Below are 12,366 nucleotides of genomic sequence, written 5' to 3'. Positions count from 1 at the left end.
GATTGTCAGGAATGGAAGAGGATGCAAGGTTAGAAACTAGGGGGTTTGAGTGGTTAGGGAGTTTATAATGAAAGGAGTGATATCTGGTTCGGGCTAGATCGGTTACATAGGGAACATTAAGGTCTTTATGAATGATTTTATTTGTGAAAAAGTAAGGAGCATTGAGGATTTTGGATTGTAAGGATTGAATACGAGAGTAATTCGAAGGTTTAGTGGAGCCCCAAAGCTCAACTCCATATGTCCAGATTGGTCTTATTACAGTCATACAGATCAGTCTTTTATAATGTGTTGGATGTTTAGACTATTTGTTTAGTATGTGCTATCATAGTCGAAATCGACGTGCAGTTTCCTGTCTTTTCAGTCTGGTGTGAGGATTCCAGGTTAATCGTTTGTCCAAATGCAGTCAAAGCTACCGGATCTGTTCGACAGGGGTAAGAGTAAAATTATTAGATGAAACTGTAGATCAGTTCTATAATATTAAAATCTTTTGAATACGAATAGGGTTTTGTCAATATTTAGTGTACTTTCACATACTTATCTATTAATAACATCATTTCAAAAGGTTTTCAAGGTATTATCTTATCATTTTACACTTATGAAACCTTTATATTCTTCGTAATAAAATAAAATAAGAATTAAAAATCTTATCGAAAAAATATAGAACTTAAAGAATATATCTTATCATTTTCCCGTTCCTCGAGATAAGGTAAGTAAATATATTCGGACATAAAATAAAAACAAAAGATGGCATATGCATGAAGTTAATGTTTAAAGAATTCCTTTTATGAAGATGGAATCAAAGATAAGACATGGTTATATGGCATAAGTTTTAGTAATATTCAAGGAACTTCTCTGACTCTTAAAGAGTATTAATCAACATAACTTATTTATTTTTTTGTATCTAATCTTTTAATTGTCCACTAAGGCAAATTTTTACTTAGGTGACACAAATATGGCCTACCTGAGGAATGAACAGCTGTGGCTCACTCAGTATCCGATCAATTGGCCTGAAATTTTGCCAATAGTTTGCTCTACTATTTATTTTCAAAATAAAATAAGGATATAAATTAAGAAGAAAGTTAAGGAGGAATTTTGGCGTTCACACAAACCATTATCAATAAATATTAAGTCCTGAAAAGTCAACTTTCCAAGGTCAAGCATACGAATCCATCAAATCCATGTATGAATAACCAGCAGATCTCCATTCAGTTTTGCAGGATAACAAACAGACTGTAGATAAACTGTTCGAATTTCTGAATTACTCAAAACTTAACCATAAAAGTTTACAAGTATTCATTTTTCAATAGTTAAACATTTAAATTCGACAATGGAGACGAAATTCGGAAATTAAGACAATAAGGAGCATTAAAAATTTCGAGATTTAAGCCAATAATGACCCAGAAGTCGTTGATACCTTAAAATAAAACTATTATTATTATTATTTATTTATTTAATGTGATTTACAACTGTACAAGTAATCAATACAATCATACAATAAGTAAATATGTTTTATGTTTTATTTACACTTGAAAATCTTGGGAAGAAACCACCCATTGGTGGTACTTCAAGCATTAAGTTAAATTAGAAGGTCCCGTAGCCATTTTCTTTTCAGACGCCTCGGAGGGTTATCAGGGATTGTTAAGGATGAAATATTAAGAATTAATGGGTTAGGATGGGTAAGGAGTTTGGAATGAAAAGACGCATATCTGTTTTGGGCCAAATCTGCAACGAAAGGGATGTTAAGGTCTTTGTGGATGAGTTTATTTGTAACTTAATAAGGAGCATCAAGGATTTTACGTAGGATTTTGGATTGTAAGCATTGGATGCGGGAGGAATTTCATGGCTTGATAGAACCCCAGAGCTCAATTCCATATGTCCAAATTGATCTGATTATCGTAGTGTATACTAATTTTTGTAGTGAATGGGAAGTTTAGAGCTTTTGTCAAGAAAGTGTTGTAGCAATCGGAATCTACGAGCAGTTTCTTGTCGTTTCAGTCTTGTGTGTGGATTCCAAATAAGTCTCTTGTCAAGATGGAGTCTTAAGTGTCGAATCTGTTCAACAGGCGTTAGTGGAGTGTTTAGAAAGGATACTGTAGAACAGGAGGGCAGAGGTTTACGACGGAGAGTAAAGGTGGTCTGATTTGTCATTCTTCAATAGATGTTATGTGTGTCTGTAGTGTTTGTGATACATTAGTTGGGTCGTTGTTTACAGACAGTATACATGTGTCATCAGCGTATGTTGTTAGGACTGGGTTAGGGTGAGTTGGGATGTCAGCTGTATAAAATGTATAAAGAATGACACCTAAGATACTACCTTGAGGAACACCGATGGACTGAGAAAAGAGAGATGAGTAGGCTAGGTTATGATTTACTTTTAAGGTTCTATCAGAGAGGTAGGAGCGGATTATAAGGAAATATGTAGGGAGTAGGAATTGAGGAAGTTTGTTGAGCAGAAGTGGATGCCAAAATAAAACTAAAAATAATAATAATAATAATAATTTTTAAAAAAATAAAACTAAAAAAAATAGTAATAATAATTTTAAAAAAATAAAACTAAAAAAAGTCAACTTTATTTTATTAATAAGGAAAAATCAAAATTAAATTTCAACACGACTCAAATCATAAAAAAATTATCGATTAATGGCATCCTCACACCAGCAAGCCTGTGAATCTTGCGCACTTCCATTTCGTAATATTAAGGTAGAATTGGCCACCTACCTAATTTCGGCTTGGATGTTGTTAGAAGTAGATTTTGTCTTCTCAGAGTATGCCTAGGAAACCAGAAAAGCTCAATTGTTTTGTAGGATGACATTCCTTCTTTTATCGCTTTCAACGCATTTTCTAGTTGCCCTTCTGTCCATTTTCTTCTTTTCTTAACAGAGAGGGAAGCTATTTGCAAAGATAGAAACATCAGTTAATAAACAATGAATTACTAACAAACTAGTATTGCCGTAATGAAAAATACCTAGGAATCGATAGGCCATATTAGGGTAACCCCTTTTTTTTACTATAAGTACACCCAATACATTTTAACAAAAAAAAAAATAAATAACACGAAATTCGAACAAACCTCTAGTAAAATATTGAAAGTAGAGATCTTATCTATCGAAATAATTTTTTTTTTATCATTTATTTATTGTTATTTACAACTGTATAACATATATAAAACAAGTAAATTTGCTATAGCTGAGATAGTGACATGATACAAGCATGTGGAGAATCTATCCATTGATAGAACTCAAATAACATTTCTAGAGGAGAAGATCTCGAGGCCATCTTCTTTTCAGACGCCTAGGAGGATTACTAGGTAATGAAGGAGAAGCCAGGTTAGAAAAAAGTGGATTTGGTTGGTTGGGAAGTTTTCCATGGAAGGAATGGAATATGGTTCTGGCCAAATCGGGAACATAGGGGACATTGAGGTCCTGATGGATGATTTGATTTGTGACAAAGTAAGAAGCATTAAGGATTTTGGACTGTAAGGATTGTATTCGGGAGGAATTTGATGGTTTAGTGGAGCCCCAAAGCTCAACTCCGTATGTCCAGATAGGTCTTATACTAGTCATGTAGATCAGTCTTTTGTAATGGATTGGAAATTTATACCGTTTGTCTAGTAAATGTTGTAATAGTCGAAATCGACGAGCAGTTTTCTGTCTTTTCAGTCTTGTATGAGGATTCCATGTCAGTCGTTTGTCGAGATGTAGTCCCAAGTAACGGATCTGTTCGCCAGAAATAAGTGGGGTATTATTAAAGGATACTGTTGGGCAAGAGGTCATTGGTTTACGACGAAGGATATCGAAATCATAAACAGGTTCTTAGATAGCTCAAATATATCATTCATAAGAAATATGAGAATCTCAAAAATAGCAAAGGTACACTAGTGAATCCCAGAACTCATTCTTCTATAACCTCCTATTGTTATGATGTCTTGTCTACGTGTAGAAATAGATGCTAACTCTTTATTTTTCACTAATTGCTTGAATCATATTATTAATTCAGTCTTTTCAATTTTTGGGAAACTGGGAACGGGAGCGGTGCAGGGTACCATCTTTATTTTTTTTACACACTCGTTCTGGGTTCGAAACCTTTCTTAAATTCTCCCTCCATGAAAAGGAAATAAATATATCTAAATAGTAAACCATGCCTTTAAAGCAGCCGAAATTTAAGTATTAGGTTGCACTAATAACCGAAAATAATGAAAAGTTCGAGAATCTGAAAGCAAAGATAGTCGCCGGGATTAGATGTTGCTTTGCAATGAGAAAAAATCTGAATTATGGTGCTTTGTCTCATGGGAATAACGGTGTAAGAAAAAGTTGTAAGATCTGTTGCAACCTATGGTTCTGAGATTCGAATCACAACTAAAGAGTATGAAAGAATGTTGTTGGCATGAGAAAGACGTGTTTGTGCAGTATCTATGACCGAGTATGTGAACATAGAGATTCCGCACTAATAAGAAGTCCGTCAGATGAACGCGAAACTGGCTTTGGTGTCAATTGTGAGAGGGATCCAAATCAGATGACTGAGCCATGTAGCTTGTACACCCAGCAGGGAATCAGTCCCTAAACCTATAACCAACGACGGATCCGATGGAAGTCGTAGAAGAAGACCACGTTGAGGTGGCTGAACGAAGTGGAGGAGATTTTGAAAAAGATGGGCATAAGAACATAGCGGATACTTACTAGGGATAAGAGAGTGTGGAGGGGGATTATAAGACAGTCTTGTTGGTATCCAATAATCCAATAAAATTTATGTTAAATATAAAAATAAAATAATCTATCTTTCTATCTATTTAAGCCTTTTAATTGAGAGTCGAAACATTCAATTACTACTTTTTAGGTCGGGAAACGATTAAAGATACGGTGTTTGAAGGTTAGACGGATATTAGAGCAATAGATAAAAGAAGAAATATAATACCATAGGGAAGAGAAACGTATTAGGAAACATCTGTCAAAGAATGTGGTTTGATGGGCATTTGAATATAAGTTTAAAGGCCGTGAATGGGGGGAGGGGTGTTACTGGAATGTCCTAAGAATTCGAACTGCAGGAGATCGAAGATGTACGATGGACAAAGGGATTGGACAAGTTAGTAGAGAAAGGGTGCCAGAACATAATTACTACAGAAGTAGGGGTAAAGCCAATTTAACTCTTCGTAAAATCGAGTGACAGAGGCTTTCCTCAAGACCCCGAAGGTGAAACGTATAATGGAATTAATCGTACTAATTCTGATTCGAAACCTTTGAATTCCTCTCGTATTCAATCCTTACAATCCGAAATCCTTCGTAAAATCCTCAATGCTGCTTACTTTGTCACAAATAAAATCATACTTAAAGACTTTAACGTTCCATGTGAACCAGATATCACTCCTTTCATTATAAACTCCCTAACCACTCAAACCCCCTAGTTTCTAACCTTGGATCCTCTTCCATTCCTGACAATCCTCCGAGGCGCCTGAAAAGAAGATGGCCACAAGACCAGCTAATGTAAAATGTCATAAGAGTGCTACCAATGGGTAGTTTCTCTACACGCCTGTAACACTTCACTTTAACTTAGATCAGATTTACTAAATGTATTATAATGTACAGTTGTAAATAGCAATAAATAAATATTAAAAAAAAAATTCCGATTCGGAATCGAAGTGACTAGGAGGAACCTTCGAGTTTCAAATGTAAATAGGTGGCGGAGGTAATTTAAACAGTTTAAAGTGGGAAAAGGTAAGGCGGGAGATATTGGATACATGGCTTTTCCAGGAAAGTGTTTGATCAAAGGTTATTCCCAGGTTTTTTATGGTGGGGTAAAATTTGATGGGACTATCATGTAGGAACAGAGTTGGAATATTAGGAACAGTTTTAAGGAGATGATTGGAGCCTATTAAGATTGCCTTCGTCTTCTCCGCATTTAGCTTCAACTTGTTAGCTCTCGCCCAGTCACAAATCCCATCGAAATCTTCTTGAAGTTTCTCTGTGGTCAGAAGGCAGGAAGGACAGGTATATTTGGAAATCATCTGCATAGATGTGGTATTGGGAGTGATGGATCTGGAGGGGAAGGTCATTAATGTAAATAGCAAACAGAGTAGGAGATATAAAGGAACCTTGAGGAATACCACAGGAGTGCGGGAGGGTCTTAGATGGAGGTTGACCTGGGACGATTACATACTGGCACCAATTTGAGAGAAAGGATTTGAACCAACACAGGGCACTGTTGGATAGAGGAAGATTACGCAATTTAGTAAAGAGGATGTTATAGTCAACAATGTCAAACGCTTTAGAAAAGTCTAGAAGGAAGTTTTGGAGGTTATGGATTATTTTAAGGAGAGCGGATTGAATTGAATAGCCAGATTGGAAAGATTTGATAAGGGAATGTTCATCTAGGAAGTTGGAGAGTTGATTTTAGACAAGGCGTTTTAACAGTTTTGAAAGGTTAGATAGGAGAGAATTAGGATGGAAGTCGTGCAGTGAGCTAGGGTCGGACTAGGGCAGTATTCTTGGAAGATGGGAATAAGGAGTTTTGCAATGAAAAGTTGTAGATGTGATAAAGAACAGGAAGGCTGGATTTTATTAGTTTTATTTACTGGAATGCTATCAGGGCCATAATCATTAGTGTGGGATTTCAGGACAGCGGAAAGTAATTCATCGTAGGACAGATGTGAGAAAAAGAAGTCTTCAGGATTGAAATTGTGATGTTGAATATCGGAAGTAGAGGAATTATTGGCATAGGATAAGAAATGGTCATTGAGGTCATCTGGAGTCACATGGAAGGAACTGAGATTATTGGATTCTGGTAGGGATAGGAATTGGAATCAGGAGCATTGGAAAGGGCATTATGAAAGTAGGTGGCTTTAGCAAGTTGGATTGCGAATTGGGTTTCATTCCGGAGGATCTTGAAAGGTAAACGGGTTCGACGGTATTAGCACCTCGCTGCATCTTTTCTTTTCATCATTTCCTTTATTTCAGGGGTCAGCTAAGGTGCATTGGGACAAAGTATGGTTCTGGTCTTCAAAGGAGCATGGATATCTAATATGGACTGTAGTTTAGGGGGTCAGAGAGGTTACCATAGGTTAAATGGAGTTATAGGAATATATGATGTAATATATTTATAGGCATTAGAATATTGGGCTATATACTAATATGAAATACTCTAAAGCTATTACTATATAAATATAGATAAATGAATATGAATATTGAAATAAGAGCACTTATTCTTAAACTATTGCAATCATGATCTTTACAAACAAACATGACCAAATATAATTAAAAAATTTCAATTTATATTATTTTAAAGTATTAAAAATTAATAAACTTAAAAAATGATATTGTTCCAAAAAAAAAAAAAAATATATTAGAGAAAATACAGAAAAACTTTGATGGAAATATATTACTTTTTTATAGGCATTAGAATATTGGGCTATATACTGATATGAAATACTCAAAGCTTATTAAAAGTATATAATTCCTATGTCAAAGGAAAAAAATTAACTTTCAAACTAATAAAAATTTAAAGAAACAAAAATAATCTTGAATAGCGCAGCATACAGGTTCCATTTCTAGTATCAATGAAAAAAAAAAATAGCTTTTTCCTTATCAATAGGAAACAAAGAATTCACAAACTTTACTAACATACATGATTGAATATAATAAAAAATTTCCAATTTACATTATTTTAAAATATTAAAAATCTATAAACTGAAAAAAGAATATTCATCCTATGAGCAGATATATTAGAGAACATACAGAAACATTTTGATGAACATATATGACTTTTTTTTTTCCATAAAATCATCTTGTGTTTGAAGGGTAGATTTAATTTGAGAAAGAAATTTATTCATTCATGCTGCCCAAATACATCAGGTTGCCACATTACACAGCATACTGACCAATCTGTGATCGGACATATATAAATTACATATTTTTATATAATATAATAGAAAGATAACATTTTTTTTCCCCACAGTATTCTTTTACAATTAATACCAGTCTACAAACTAAATACAAGCTTTTCAATTTATTCCTTTTTTTCTTTCCCCTCTATTTTACAACCGTTACTTCATTTTATCAACAAATTCCCCTATATAACAAATATTAGAATATCAAAATTAATAAAGTAGTAAATAAATAAAAAACAAATAAGATATGTGATGCAAGAATGCCATCCCTCCTCTGGATAACTCCTCCACTCATTAATTTCCATGCATGTGGTGGTGGATGATTCCCAGGGAGTCAAGTATTATATTCTCTGTCATCCTAGCCACGTCATGGACATCGACCCCAAGCTCCTCCATGAAGCTCCTAGTTGTGCTGGGAATCATTCCACAGGCTCCGAACCAGAGGCCTCTCATGTTGAAGTCTCGCTCCCCGAAGCCCTCACGGAACTTCTCCTTGAGGAAAGGGATACATTTATCGTAGATTTCCTTTTTTTCCCTATCTACCTTTATTTGCCTGGTCAAGGTCGTTATTTTCATATCTCACGGTGGGATCCAGAATGATTGCCGACTTCCCCTTCTTAGTAAAAGCAACTATATCCGCATATCTTCTGGATCCATCCGTATCTACACAGTAGACCTCGTCAAAGCAGGCAAAATCTCTTTCTTTTAAGAGCTTCATTAACTCGTATTTCACTCTATGATGTCGGCGTGTTATGAGGAGGGAGTTGTTGGGGCATTTCCCCAGCACATGTGCTGGTGTTTCCGGCTCTCTGTTGCATTTGTGACAGAGGGACCCAACTTATCTATCCAGTCTGCTGACACCTGGGACTCCACGTAGGGGAGCATAATTTATATTAAATTTCAAGGCATTGGACCATTCAGAGCCCGTAAGTATTTGTTTATCGTATATAAACTTATTTGCTCTTGGGGTCTCTTTGAAATGGAGTCTCTTTGAGCTATAATATAGCTCGCTTTGTCATGAATTTTTATATATCTTGTCAGGTCAACAATAAAATCTAAAGTATATAGTTTTTTGTTCACACACCTTAGAACAGAAATAGCTTTAAAGATAAATAAATATAGATATATGAATATAAATATTGAAATAAGAGCACTTATTCTTAAAATATTGCAATCATGATCTTTACTAACATACATGACCAAATATAATTAAAAATTCCAATTTATATTATTATAAAGTATTAAAAATTAATAAACTTAAAAAATGTTATTGATCCAAAAAAAAAAGATATATTAGGGAACATTCAGAAAAATTTTGATGGAGATATATGACTTTTTTTTCAAAAAATCATTTTGTGTTAGAATAGCCAATTTAAAAAGGCTGAAGAGAATGACCCATATATTTTATAATATAGCTCGCATTATCATGAATTTTTATATATCTTGACAGGTTCAAGTCTGTCTAAGTCTACAATGAAATCTAAATAATATAGTTTATACTTCACACATTCTAGAGCAGAAATAGCTTTAAAGAAATATAAATATAATATATAAATATAGATATATGAATATAAATATTGAAATAAGAGTACTTATTCTTAAATTATTGCAATCATGATCTTTACTAACATGCATGACCAAATATAATTAAAAAATTCCAATTTATATTATTTTAAAGTATTAAAAATTAATAAACTTAAAAAATTATATTCATCCAAAAAAAATATGATATATTAGAGCAAATACAGAAACATTTTGATGGAGATGCATGACTTTTTTTTTCAAAAAATCATTTTTTTTTAAAATAGCCAATTTAAAAAGGCTGAAGAAAATGACCCATATATTTAATAATATAGCTTGTTTGGTCATGAATTTTTATATACATTGTCAGGTTCCAGACTGACTAAGTCTACAATGAAATCTAAAATAATATAGGTTTTTGTTCACACACTTTAGAACAGAAATAGCTTTAAAGAAATATAAATATTGAAATACGGGCACTTATTCTTAAACTATTGAAATTATGATCTTTACTAACATACATGGCCAAATATAATGAAAAATTCCAATTTATATTATTTTAAAGTATTAAAAATTAATAAACTAGAAAAATTATATTAATTCTAAAAGCAGATATAATAAAAAAAAAAAATTGGAAGAAGATATGTGATAAGATATAAGAAGGGTAGATTTAAAAAGTCTGACGAAAATGACCAATATATTTTATAATATAGCTCGTTTGGTTATGAATTTTAAACTATCTTGTCAAGTTCCAGTCTTTCTTAGTCTGCAATGAAATGTAAAGTATATAGTTTTTTGTTCACACTCTGTAGAACAGAAATAGCTTTAAAGAAATATAAAAATAAATAAAGATATAAGAGGACTTATTCTTAAACTATTTAAATCATGATCTTCACTAACATACATGACCAAATATAATAAAAAATTTCCAATTTACACTATTTAAAGTATCAAAAATTAATAAATTTGAAACATTACATTAATCCTAAAAGCATATATAATAAAAAACAATTTGAAGATATATGACTTTGAAAAAGATCTGTGTATTTTATAATATAGCTTATTTGACATTAATTTCTATATAAGTATGTCATGGTCAGGTCTTTGTCTGCAATAAGATCTAAATAATATAGATTTTGGTTCACACACTGTAGATTTAAAATACCTTTTAAGAAATATAGAACATTTATTCATAAACTTATCTAGTCATTCTGATGAAGACTACAAGCCAAAACACATATTAATAATGAGTTTAGTACTTATCGGTGTTTTCTTTCTCAAAATATTATTCAAGTGGATCCAAAAATATTGGTGGAGGGAATTAAAATTTGTGCTTGTTCTTCCAAAAACAGCTCCACTAATACTGGGAAACCTTTTCAAATTATAACCTCCTGCTATGAATTTACAGAAAATAGTCCCTTTCATATTTAAAAATTTTATTCATAAAAAAATTTAAATTTCTTTTGAACTTCAAAAGCTTAGGTTAATAAAGCTTGTATTTAATCTATTTATTTATTAGATTTAACTTTTCTTTTTTAAACTATTTTATTTTAATTCAATACCAAATTTCTATTTATTCATATCATTTAATTTAAATTCAACTTGTGTGATAAATTAAATATATCTTATAGATCTCTGGAGAAGAGAGATATGGCAGAGTGAAATAAGAGAGGATAATGTACAAGAGCCCAAGGTGAGAAAAAAGGCATAATTTCACCCCAAATTTTTATTACTTTAATGAAAACTAGGTATAATTACCAGCCAAAATTGATGAGTCTGCCAAGTATAGGTAGGGGGAATAAAATATGGTGGCTGTTTCAAAACGTAAAAAAAATTAATTTTTCATTTGGAGCTCCATATCTTTAAAACTACCAACAACATCAGAAAACTTAAGAGAACATCATTTAAAGTAGTGTGAATTTGCTGAAATATGAGCTCTAATAGAGTTATTTATGTTCAATAGTTCCTGAGATATAACGTTTAAAAAAGAATCATTTCATAAAAAATGCATTGAAAAATCAGAAGTTAGTGAATTTATTTTGATAGGTCAATATCACATAAACCATAAAGCTTACAGATGTCTATAACACTCAAATTAAAGCAAGCTAAAAGTACTATAAAGTAGTTTATGACACTTATATTCGCAGAAGTAGTAGTTTTATATTTGCTAAAATAAATTGATTTATAGTTGTTCAGAATAAATTTCATTTGCATAATTTATATTCATAGGCAAATATCATAAAAAAGTAATACCTCTACAAAAATACGTGTGATGAACTACTTTGTAGTAAGTTAAATTACTTTTGTTTTTAATACTACTCCTAGGAAGATAAATCTTAAAAATTACTTTGTAGTACTTTAAACTAACTTTAATTTAAGTGCTGGCAGACAGCAGTACGTGTTATGGTTTTTAATATATAGATTTCTCAAAATAAATTCAATAACTACTGATGTTTCAGTAAATTTTATGAAATCTTGTTTTTTAAAAAGCTATATCTCGATAATAGAACTATTGAATGTAGAAAGCTCTATTAGGGCACATATTTGAGCAAATATACTCTACTTTGAATGATGTCCTCTTATGTTTTCTAGTGTTGTTGGTAGTTTTAAAGATATATAGCTCCAAATGAAAAATTTATTTTTGTTAACGTTTTGAAACAGCTGCCATTTCTTATTCCACCTACCTATGTTTGGTAGAATCATCAATTTTGACTAGTTTTGAGTTTCAACTCTCAAATGATTCAAAATTCTCTCTATAGCATAGCATATAATTCAGATAGTTTCTATAACCATTGGATTACATTATAACTAGAGTCCATCATAGTAAATTGTAAAATTGTAAATAAACTTTCTTTTATCTTATCTCAGATTTAAGAGGAGGGAGTTGTTGGGGCATTTCCCCAGCACATGTGCTGGTGTTTCCGGCTCTCTGTTGCATTTGTGACAGAGGGACCCAACTTATCTATCCA

This window comes from Halyomorpha halys, unplaced genomic scaffold (genome assembly GCF_000696795.3).
Source record: "Halyomorpha halys isolate HHAL.00 unplaced genomic scaffold, Hhal_1.1 Scaffold174.1, whole genome shotgun sequence".
In the NCBI taxonomy this organism is placed as follows: domain Eukaryota; kingdom Metazoa; phylum Arthropoda; class Insecta; order Hemiptera; family Pentatomidae; genus Halyomorpha; species Halyomorpha halys.
The sequence above is the reverse complement of the archived record's forward strand: the minus strand, read 5'-3'. Positions refer to the sequence as shown.